Source organism: Triticum dicoccoides, chromosome 2A (genome assembly GCF_002162155.2).
Source record: "Triticum dicoccoides isolate Atlit2015 ecotype Zavitan chromosome 2A, WEW_v2.0, whole genome shotgun sequence".
Taxonomy (NCBI): domain Eukaryota; kingdom Viridiplantae; phylum Streptophyta; class Magnoliopsida; order Poales; family Poaceae; genus Triticum; species Triticum dicoccoides.
In genome coordinates, this window is record NC_041382.1 from 307,750,206 (window position 1) to 307,761,799 (window position 11,594).

Here is an 11,594-nt window from a genome sequence, read left to right on the forward strand (position 1 = left end):
GCGCAGAGCAGGCCTGGCGCGGCCCGGTTTGGCCCCGGGGCGGGCCAGATCTGGGCCCCGGGTGGTCGGCGCAGTGGGAGGAGGCTGAGGCGACGTGGCGGCGGCTGGTTGTAGGAGAGCGGTGGCGGGGTGACGTGGCGGCTTGCGATTGGACGGAGTAAGGTGGTCGGCGGACATGTCCTGCGCGGGCGGATGTGTCCGGCGCCGCGAGGAGGAAGACGCTAGGGTTCATCCGCGAAAATTCAGAGGGAGACACAAATATATAGGTAGAGGGAGCTAGGAGAGTCCAAATGAGGTGCGGTTTTTGGCCACGCGATCGTGATCGAATGACCGAGAGGATGGAGGGGGTTTGGATGGGTTTTGGGCCACTTTGGAGGGGTGTTAGGCTGCAACACACACGAGGCCTTTACGGTTCCCCGGTTAACCGTTGGAGTATCAAACGAACTCCAAATGGGACGAGACTTGACAGTCGGTCTACCGGTGGTGTACCAAGGCCGCTTGGGAAATCTCGGTCCAATCCCAGAACGTTTAACACCTACTCACGAAAAGAGACAAAAGGGGACGCCGGAGGACGTAGGAGTGTCGGATTGCAAAATGGACAACAGGGAAAATGCTCGGATGCATGAGACGAACACGTATGCAAATGCGATGCACATGATGACATGATATGAAATGCATGACACGCAAACAAATGACAAGGCAACAATAGCGAATAACTGGAAGACACCTGGCGCAATGGTCTCGGGGCGTTACATATATGGAGGAAGAGGGGGGATTTCGTGGCCCTTGGAGGAGGGGTCCGAAACCATCCCTAACTCATGTTTCCCCACACATACGGACTCTAAAAACAACCTATACTTAAGTATTTCGAAAATACATGGGCCTGGCCCAATAATAAGGTGATGCGGCACCTAGAATAGCCTCTGGAAGAAATCTATGAAGTGGCGTCTTGTATATTTCGGCCAAGGCTTCATGCACTCCTTATGGTGGCTCCAAGTCCTAAAATCATCACTTGTAACTCCATTCTTGTTCCCCTTGCGCATGCCATCATCTCCATGCTTGGTCTTGCTCCAGTGTTCATCCATCTTATCCATGCTAGGCCCTTCATTTGTAAGAAAAACAAATGTATCCAATTTAGGCAGCATCATATTCTCATGAACATTAGAATCATTACCAAGAAACGAAAGTACCTGGTAATTTAATTGGCGGGCGCGAGCTCTCATAATTAGTCCAGTATGTATACCATCAAGGGTTGTGGGTGTAAGAATGGTATTGATGTCCTCATCATCCTCCCCTTCTTGAAATGAAGTCGTCCTCGACGGAAGCTCATCTTCCTCACCCAAATAAGGCTTCAAATGCAATGTTAAAGGTGGGACTAACCCCAAAATTTCCAGGCAACTCAAGTTTATATGCATTATCATTTATTTTCTCTAACACCTTAAAAGGACCATCAGCATTCGGCATGAGCTTTGATTTGCACAAATTAGGAAATATATCCTTACGCAAATGTAACCAAACAAGATCTCCAGGTGCAAACACAACATGTTTTCTACCCTTATCTCCAGCAAGTTTATATTTAGCATTCATACGCTCAATGTTTTCCTTAGTTAACTCATGCATTTTTAAAATCAATTCAACACATTCTTTAGCATCAAAATTAACCTTCTCCAAAGATGAAAGAGGCAACAAATCAATAGGTGCACGAGGTAGGAAACCATACACAATTTCAAAAGGGCACATCTTAGTAGTAGAATGCAATGAACGATTATAAGAAAATACAATATGAGGCAAGCATTCTTCCCACATTTTCTTATTATTCTTCAAAACAGCCCTAAGCATAGTAGACAATGTTCTATTGACTACTTCAGTTTGTCCATCAGTTTGGGGGTCATAAGTAGTACTAAAAAGCAGTTTAGTCCCCAACTTAGCCCATAAACATCTCCAAAAGTGGCTAAGAAATTTAGTATCACGATCTGAAAAAATTATATTTGGCACACCATGCAAGCGAATAATTTCATGAAAGAACAAATCAGCAACATTAACAGCATCATCGCTTTTATGACATGGTATGAAGTATGCCATTTTCGAGAATCTATCCATGACCACAAATATGCTATCCCTCCCCTTCTTTGTGCGAGGTAAACCTAAAACAAAGTCCATAGATATATCCTCCCAAGGAACACTAGGTACAGGCAAAGGCATATATAAATCATAAGGTTTGAGTCGTGACTTAGCTTTTTGACATGTAGTGCAGCGGGCAACAAAACGCTCAACATCCCGTCTCATCTTTGTCCAAAAGAAAAGTGTAGCAAGTATGTCCTCCGTCTTTTTCATGCCAAAGTGTCCCATTAATCCTCCTCCATGCGCCTCCTGCAACAACAAAAGACGAACGGAGCTAGCTGGAATGCATAGCTTGTTATCACGGAACACAAATCCATCATTAACGACAAACTTTTTCCACGTTCTTCCTTCTTTACAATTCTGCATTACATCTTTAAAATCAGCATCATGCATGTATTGATCTTTGATAGTCTCCAAACCAAATATTTTGAAGTCAAGTTGTGAAAGCATAGTATAGCAATGAGACAATGCATCAGCAATAACATTTTCTTTACCCTTCTTGTGTTTAATGACATAAGGGAAAGTCTCAATGAATTCAACCCATTTAGCATGTCTACGATTCAGTTTAGCTTGACTTTTAGTATGTTTCAACAATTCATGATCTGTATGTATAATAAATTCTTTGTGCCATAGATAATGTTGCCATGTTTCTAAAGTCCGAACAAGAGCGTATAATTCTTTATCATAAGTAGAATAATTCAGACTAGGCCCACTCAATTTTTCAGAAAAGTATGCAACAGGTTTGCCATCTTGTAATAACACACCTCCTAATCCAATTCCACTAGCATCACATTCAAGCTCAAAAGTCTTATTAAAATCAGGAAGTTGGAGTAAAGGAGCATTTGTCAACTTATCTTTCAATACCGTGAAGGCTTCTTCCTGTGTGGTACCCCAAACAAAAGGTACATCCTTCTTTGTAAGCTCATTGAGAGGTGCAGCAATTGATGCGGAGCATCCCACGATCATCCCCATGGACACCACTTCAACTATCCAAGCTCCAAGTGGGCCCATGACAAGAGCTAGGGCGCGTGCTATTCAATCCGAGGTGACATCACTCCTACTTGAGTATCCCTCCTCTTCAAGTGAGACATGGCTACTGCCTAAGTCCGAGATGCTATGTGTGATCAGGTACAACGCTCAAGACACGGAGCCGAGGACTATAGAAGAAGTGATGGGCATCAACACTCTGGACCGCCCAGAACCTACGGCCAGAGCCCGGAACTTCCGGCCCCCGGACCCTCCAGCTGACCCGGAGCTTCCGGCCTCCGACGTTTTCGACCAGCCCAGGCGTGCCAACACTCTGGTTAGCCCGGAACCCGTCCCGGACCTTTCGACACCCGAAACCTCTGGCCAGCCCGGACCTTCCGGCCCCTGGATGCCAACCCAGCTCCACCCACGCCAACTCTCGGGTTAGGCCGGACCCTCCCCGGAACCTCCGGTGCCCGGAACTTCCGGTCTCGCCGGAACTTCCGGTTCTGCCTGCGCGCAGCGACTTGGGCCGAGGCCCGTGTACCCTTTCGTCACCTAGACTATAAATACTCTTCTCCTACCTATGTTTTAGGGTTAGCAAAGAGATAGCTCATGTTTGTGTGAGAGCTTTTCTCATCCACTTGGTTACCTTCTCCTCGGAGATCGCACCTCCTAGGAGAATATTCCCCAAGCGGATTCAAGACCCCTCTTTAGGGAAGAACATCAAGACCTCCTCACGAAGAAGACCGGTTACCGTGTATCGTCCCTAGTTGATTGTCGATCGTGTATCTTACTTTATGTACTCGGGGATCTAGCACGTGTGTGACTATCTTTTTGGTTTGAGTGTTCCTCTCCATTTTCCCTTGTGTTTCCCTTGTTTTCCCCTTTGTGTTCTTCGTGTTCATCGTAGGATTCCGCTCCTTTCATGAAAGATCGGGCGATTAGGGTTCTACCCTACATCATCTTGGTATCTAGAGCCATGTTGATCACGATTTCGGAGCCTCTCCGTTGTGTTTCTAGCCTAATTTTGTTGTTTTTCGCCCTAATCCGATAATCCCCACCAAAAATAGCCCCAATTTGTTTTTGATTTGTTGGTGTGATGATGTTTTGTTGGATTTGATCCATGAATTTTGTGTGTGGCTCGTAGATCTAGCCTCCCCACCCTTCTTTTCCACCAATTTCCTTGCTTTTCCCCTACAGATTTGAGTTTTTCCTAAAGTTTTTCTGCCCAAGTCCACGATCCCCAATTCTCTGTTCTTGCCAGTTTTGCGACCACCGGACCTTCCAGCCATGCCCGGACCTTCCGGCCACACTGGAACCTTCCGTCTAGCCTGGACCTTCCGTCTTAGACAGAAAGTTTGCACATCTTCGATGATTTCCGCTACTTCGACAACTCCGTCCATGGTGCAGCAGCATCTTCGCCAACGTACTGAAGACCGTGCACTACGACAACGACTACAATCTCATCCTTTTGAAACCTTCAACCGTAAGCAAGAACGGTAACCTCATCTTGGTATTGGACATATCACTCTTGCCATTACATTGATAGCCATCATAGCCTTACTCCTTTGCGTTGCTTACCCATTGAGACTAGCCATTGAGTATTTCTGGCAATGAGACTTGTGCACATTAGTTATCATACTTCCCATAGCATACATACATCACTGTTGCATATATTGGTATCATCCCTTGTGTCACAAAGTTGTTACCGCATACACAATCGCTATCTTGGTTAGTCAAGCATTGCATGAGAATAGAGCTCAAACATCAAAGAGCCAAACAAGCTTTTAAGCAAAAAGGAAAGATAAGCAAAGAGCTTTTAAGCAAGAACCATAGCATCATAAAACATTAAGATTGTCATACTAGATCATCTTGGATCATATCATCGGAACACCTTGCATAGAACATACTTGGGATAGAAGTCGTTGCATTTTTGCTAAGTAGGTTGTGCACAAGTTCTTGTATCCGCCTATTGGGCAATCGTGCTAGTGTCTCTCTAGTGTTGTGCAACAAGAGCATTTTTGTGTATTCCACATTTTGGCTCATCCTTGGTTGCCCAACCCCACTTATCTTTTTGCATGTGTGTTTCCGTGTACCTTATATGCTTGGTCTACTTGTTATGTTGCATCTTGCGAATATTTTCCAACATTATTGAAGCTCACTTACAAATTGCATCAAATTTTGTGCCACCATCCTAACCAAGCTCCACCATAAGCTTTTACTTGTGTAGGTGTGAGAAACCGACAAGATTTGGTACCAATTGTGCTATTTCCTTGTCCTACATTGGAGTGATCATCGATCCACTTTCAACTTCGGTCAAGGTACATTTGGTATTCGTTCTTCTCTTTCTACCACTCACATTTGTCTTGGAATGATGGATAGGCCAAGTACTTCTACCAACCCACTCGTCATGGAGCAAGATGATGACATGAACTCCTTCGTCACCAATACTCACCTCTTTGGTGCACAACGTGCTTTGCATCAAGAACAACAAGCCATGAGTGACTGCATCGACAACCTCACCACTGACTTGCGACTCTCCGAGCAACGTACAAGGGACTACTTCGACCACAAGCTAGACGATCACAAGCAAGAGAATGACGCAAGGATGGATGAGATTCACGCTTTGTTGCTCAACCTCTCTTCTTCCACTTCAAGAAGGAGCCGTTCAAGTCGCCACTCCGACTTCACCCTCTCCGGCTCAAGTACACCGACATCGAACACTCTTCGCCATGCCACGCGCAATGAGCATCAAGCAAGCCTCAATCTTCTACGAGACACCGACTCGCAAGAGCACCGACGATGTCAAACCCAAGAAGCCTTTGCGCTAGCACGAGAATGACAACGGCAACGACAACATGAGGAAGAAGAGCGCTTGCGTCTACACCAAAATGCACAAGATGTTGAGGCACAACATCAAGAACAACAACTCCGTGACACTCAAGCACTTGAGGCAGAACGAACTTTACGCGATTCAAGTCGAGCCGTAGCTGACCGAGGCCGACAAGCTCGTGAACATGCCGAAGCACTTCGTGAAGAAGTCCGCGAGAGGATTTATCAAGCTCGCGTGCACCGTCAAGTTCCTCCTCGAGCTCGAGAAGCTCCTCCACAAGCACGCCAAGAACAACCAGTTCCTCAAGATCATGAAGACAATGGAGACCCCCCACGACAAGAGCAACACGTGGTTGACAACCCTCCGCCAAGAGCACCACGAGTTGAACAATCATCAACAACATGGGCGTCATCATCCCCGACCCCAACACAATGAAGAGCAACTCTACGGCAAGCTCAAGTTCACCATGCCCAAGTTCAACAGAAGCAACGATCCCGAAGAGTACCTTTCATGGGCATTGAAAGTTGACAAGATCTTCCGTTTGCAAAATTATGAAGAAGAGAAGAAGATCGTAATGGCATCCCTTGAGTTCCAAGACTATGTGCTCATTTGGTGAGAACAAATCATAGAGCGCCGAGAGGCAAGAGGTGAACCACCCATCACTACTTGGTCGCAAATGAAGGATGTCATGAGAGCACACTTCGTACCTACCTACTAAAACTGCGACCTCTTCACGAAACTCCAACAACTCAAGCAAGGAACCAAGAGCGTTGAAGAATACTACAAGGAGATGGAGATTGCAATGATAAGAGCCAATGTCATGGAAGATGATGAGCAAAAAATTGTACGCTTCTTGAATGGACTCACTCATCCCATCAAGAAGATCGCCAACTTCCAACCATACTCAAATCTCATCGAGCTAGCGCACCAAGCTACCAAAGCGGAACGCCAAGTGCAAGATGATTTCAAGTATGCCAAGTCCTCATCCAAGTCCTACGGCTTCTCCAACAACCAAGCTTCAACGACTCCAACACCGACTACAAAGCCTTCTTCTACCAACATTGACAAGTCGACTTCCAAGAAAGCTACGTGAACTATAAGCCATCCTACTACGAGCAACTTCAAGCCGAGAGCTTCATCATCATCAACCACAACCGATGAGTCCGTCAAGACGAGTTCCTTCAAGTGTTTCACTTGCGGAGGCCGAGGCCACAAGTCCTATGAGTGCACCAACAAGCGAACCATGGTCTTCAACGACGATGGCACTTATGACTCCATGAGTGAAGGCGAAATGGAAGCCCTTGAGCAAGTCGCCATGCATCGCCAAGTGAACAATGAAGAATAACAAGTCTTTTGCGATGAAGACTCAAGTCCCGCACTTGTTGTCTCCAAAGTCTTGACCCTACAACATCACCAAGAAGAAGACCAAAGATGCCACATATTCCACACCAAGGCCGGCATCAATGGATGATCCGTCAAGGTCATCATCGGTGGAGGAAGTTGTCATAATCTCGCAAGCGAAGAGCTTTGCTCCAAGCTTCAATTGCCCAAGACGAAGCATCCCCATCCATACAAAGTGCAATGGCTTAGAGACTCCGGCACCATCCAAGTAGAGCACCGAGTACAAGTCTCCTTCAAAATTGGCGCCTACGAAGACACCTTGGAGTGCGACGTTGTTCCAATGTCCGTTTGTCATCTTCTCCTTGGACGGCCATGGCAATTCGATAGAGGAGTCGTCCACAACGGCCGAACGAACCACTACATCTTCAAGATGAAGGGCAAGGAGTATGTTCTTCGTCCCATGTCCCCAAGTCAAGTGATCGCCGACAAGCAAGCCACCCATCGTGGAGAGAATAGTAAGAGAGCGAGCCACCAAAAAGAGAGTGAGCGCCACAAGCCCAAATCGAACACCTCCACGATGAGCGAAAAGAAGAACTTAGTCATATTTGCCACCAAAAGTGAGATAAGAGGAGTGTGTGAGAACCCATCTAGTGTCCTACACTACGTCCTTGTGTGCAAGGACAATGCACCACAAACTAACACTTCTCACACTCTTCCTCTAGTGTTGTCTTCTCTTTTGCAGGAATTTCACGATGTTTTCCTCGACGAGCTACCTCCGGGACTACCTCCACTCCGAGGCATTGAGCACCGCATCGACCTCATCCCCGGAGCACCGCTTCCGAACAAAGCTCCCTACCGCGTCAACCCCGAAGAAACCAAAGAAATACAAAGGCAAGTAAAGCATATCATAGACCATGGACATGTGCATGAAAGTTTGAGCCCTTGTGCCATACCGGTCATTCTTGTGCCAAAACATGACGGTAGCTTTCGCATGTGCTCCGATTGTAGACCTATCAATGCTATCGCCATTCGCTATAGATATCCCATTCCACGCCCAGATGATATGCTAGATGAACTTAGTGGCACCACTATCTTTTCAAAAATTGATCTTAAGAGTGGTTACTATCAAATCTGCATACAAGAAGGTGATGAATGGAAAACCGCCTTCAAAACCAAGTTTGGTTTGTATGAGTGGTTAGTCATGCCTATGGGTCTCTCGGAAGCACCGGACACTTTTATGCGCCTTATGAATCATGTATTTTGCCCTTACGTTGGTATATTTGTTGTGTTTTACTTCGATGACATTCTTGTGTTTAGCAAATCTATCAAAGAGCATGTCACCCATGCCCGCACCATTTTGCAAACTCTTAGAAAAGAGCGCCTCTATGCTAATATGGAGAAATGCCTTTTTGGTGTTGATAAGCTCGTTTTCTTGGGTTTTGTTGTTTCTTCCAAGGGTGTTCATGTTGATGAGTCCAAGATCAATGCTATTAAGACTTGGCCGCAACCAACCAACCTGCATTAAGTGCGTAGTTTTCTTGGCCTTGCGGGTTTCTATTGTCGCTTTGTGAAGGATTTTAGCACCATTGCTTCGCCTTTACATGCTTTGAGCAAGAAGAATGCGCCTTTTGTTTGGGGACCATCCCAAGATCCCACATTCAATGAGCTTAAGAATTTTCTTACTCATGCTCCCGTGCTTGCTTTACCCAGCTTCGACAAGACTTTTGAGATTCATTGCAATGCTAGTGGTAATGGCATAGGAGGTGTGTTAACGCAAGAGAAGTGCCCCATAGCTTACTTTAGTGAGAAACTTTCCGGAGCACAACTCAATTACCCCATCTATGACAAAGAGCTATATGCTTTAATCTGCATTTTGCATGAATGGGAACATTACCTTCGTCCCCATGAGTTTATCATTCATACCGATCATGAGACTCTCAAGTATCTTAAGGGCCAAACCAAGTTGAACAAGCGTCATGCTAAGTGGAGTGAATTTATTGAGCCTTTTCCTTATGTCATCAAGTACATCAGGGGTAAAGAAAACATCGTAGTGGATGCTCTTTCCCACATATGCATGCTTGTTACACAACTTGAGTTAGATGTCATTGGCTTCGAGCATATCAAAGACGTGTATGAGCATGATGCAACTTTTGCTACTCCTTATGCCAAGTGTTTGTCGCACACCTCTTGAGAACGCTATTACATCAAAAATGGATATCTTATGCGAGCTAACAAACTTTGCATCCCGAGTCTTCTCTTCATTTGTTGCTTTTGCAGGAATCCCATGGAGGAGGCTTAATGGGACATTTCGGACGCGACAAGACGTTCGCCACGCTCTCGAAGAACTACTTTTGGCCCAAGATGTTTTGGGACATCAATCGTTTCACCAACCGATGCTCTACATGTCGCAAAGCTAAGTCCAAAGCTCAATCTCATGGCCTCTATATGCCTCTACCAATTCCATACCAACCATGGGAAGACATTAGCATGGACTTTGTACTTGGTTTGCCTAGGACTCGAAATGGGAAAGATTCCATATTTGTCGTCGTGGACCGTTTCTCTAAAGTGGCACATTTCATTCCTTGCAACAAGATAGACGATGCTTCACATGTTGCTAATCTCTTTTGTAGGGAAATATTGCGTCTACATGGTGTGCCAAAGACTATCGTCTCTGACCGCGATGTCAAGTTCCTTAGCTACTTTTGGAAGACCCTATGCGCCAAGCTCGGAATCAAGCTACTCTTCTCCACGGCTTACCATCCTCAAACCGACGGCCAAACGGAGGTGACCAACCGCACACTCTCCGCTCTACTTCGAGTACTCATCAAGGAGTGGGAGGAGTGTCTACCTATCGCCGAGTTCGCCTACAATCGGGCAAGACACTCAACAACCGGCAAGTCCCCTTTCGAGGTCGTCTATGGTTTGAACCCATTGTCACCATTGGACATTCTTCCCCTACCACTCCAAGAGCGCATCAATTTGGACGCAAGTGAACGAGCGACACATCTCAAGAAGGTGCATGAAGATACAAGAAACACCATCGAGCGCCAAGTACAACGCCTTGCGACCAAGCTCAACGTCAACAAGCAACCTATGGTCTTCAACATTGGTGATCTCGTGTGGCTACACCTTCGCAAGGACCGCTTTCCACAAGAACGCAAGTCCAAGCTTCAAACACAAGCGAATGGACCCTTCAAGGTGCTCGAACACTACAACGACAACACTTACAAGATCGACCTCCCGCGCAACAAGTACAACGTGAGTGACATCTTCAACATCAAAGATCTCTCTCCCTTCCATGGTGATGAAGAATTCGATCCAAGGACGGATCTTCCCCAAGGGAGGGGAGATGATGTGGAGCATCCCACGATCATCCCCATGGACACCACTTCAACTATCCAAGCTCCAAGTGGGCACATGACAAGAGCTAGGGCGCGTGCTATTCAATTCGAGGTGACATCACTCCTACTTGAGTATCCCTCCTCTTCAAGTGAGACATGGCTACTGCCTAAGTCCGAGATGCTATGTGTGATCAGGTACAACGCTCAAGATAGGGAGCCGATGGTTGTAGAAGAAGAGACCGGCATCAACACTCTGGACCGCCTGGAACCTCCGGCCAGAGCCCGGAACTTCTGGCCCCCGGACCCTCCGACCGACCCGGAGCTTCCGGCCTCCGACCTTTTCAACCAGCCCAGGCGTGCCAACTCTCTGGTTAGCCCGGAACCCGTCCCGGACCTTCCGGCACCCGGAACCTCTGGACAGCCCGGACCTTCCGGCCCCGGGATGCCAACCCAACTCCACTCGCGCCAACTCTCGGGTTAGGCCGGACCCTCCCTGGAACCTCCGGTGCCCGGAACTTCTGGCCCTGCCTGCGCGTAGCGACTTGGGCCGAGGCCCATGTACCCTTTCGTCACCTAGACTATAAATACTCTTCTCCTACCTACGTTTTAGGGTTAGCAAAGAGATAGCTCATGTTTGTGTGAGAGCTTTGCTCATCTTGGTTACCTTCTCCTCGGAGATCGCACCTCCTCAGAGAAGATTCCCCAAGCGGATTCAAGACCCCTCTTTAGCGAAGAACTTCAAGACCTCCTCACGGAGAAGACCGGTTACCGTGTATCGGCCCCAGTTGATCGTGGATCGTGTATCTTACTTTATGTATTCGGGGATCTAGCACGTGTGTGACTATCTTGTTGGTTTGAGTGTTCCTCTCCATTTTCCCTTGTGTTTCCCTTGTTTTCCCCTTTATGTTCTTCATGTTCATCGCGGGATTCCGCTCCTTTCATGAAAGATCGGGCCATTAGGGTTCTACCCTACATCAGCAATGGTGTTG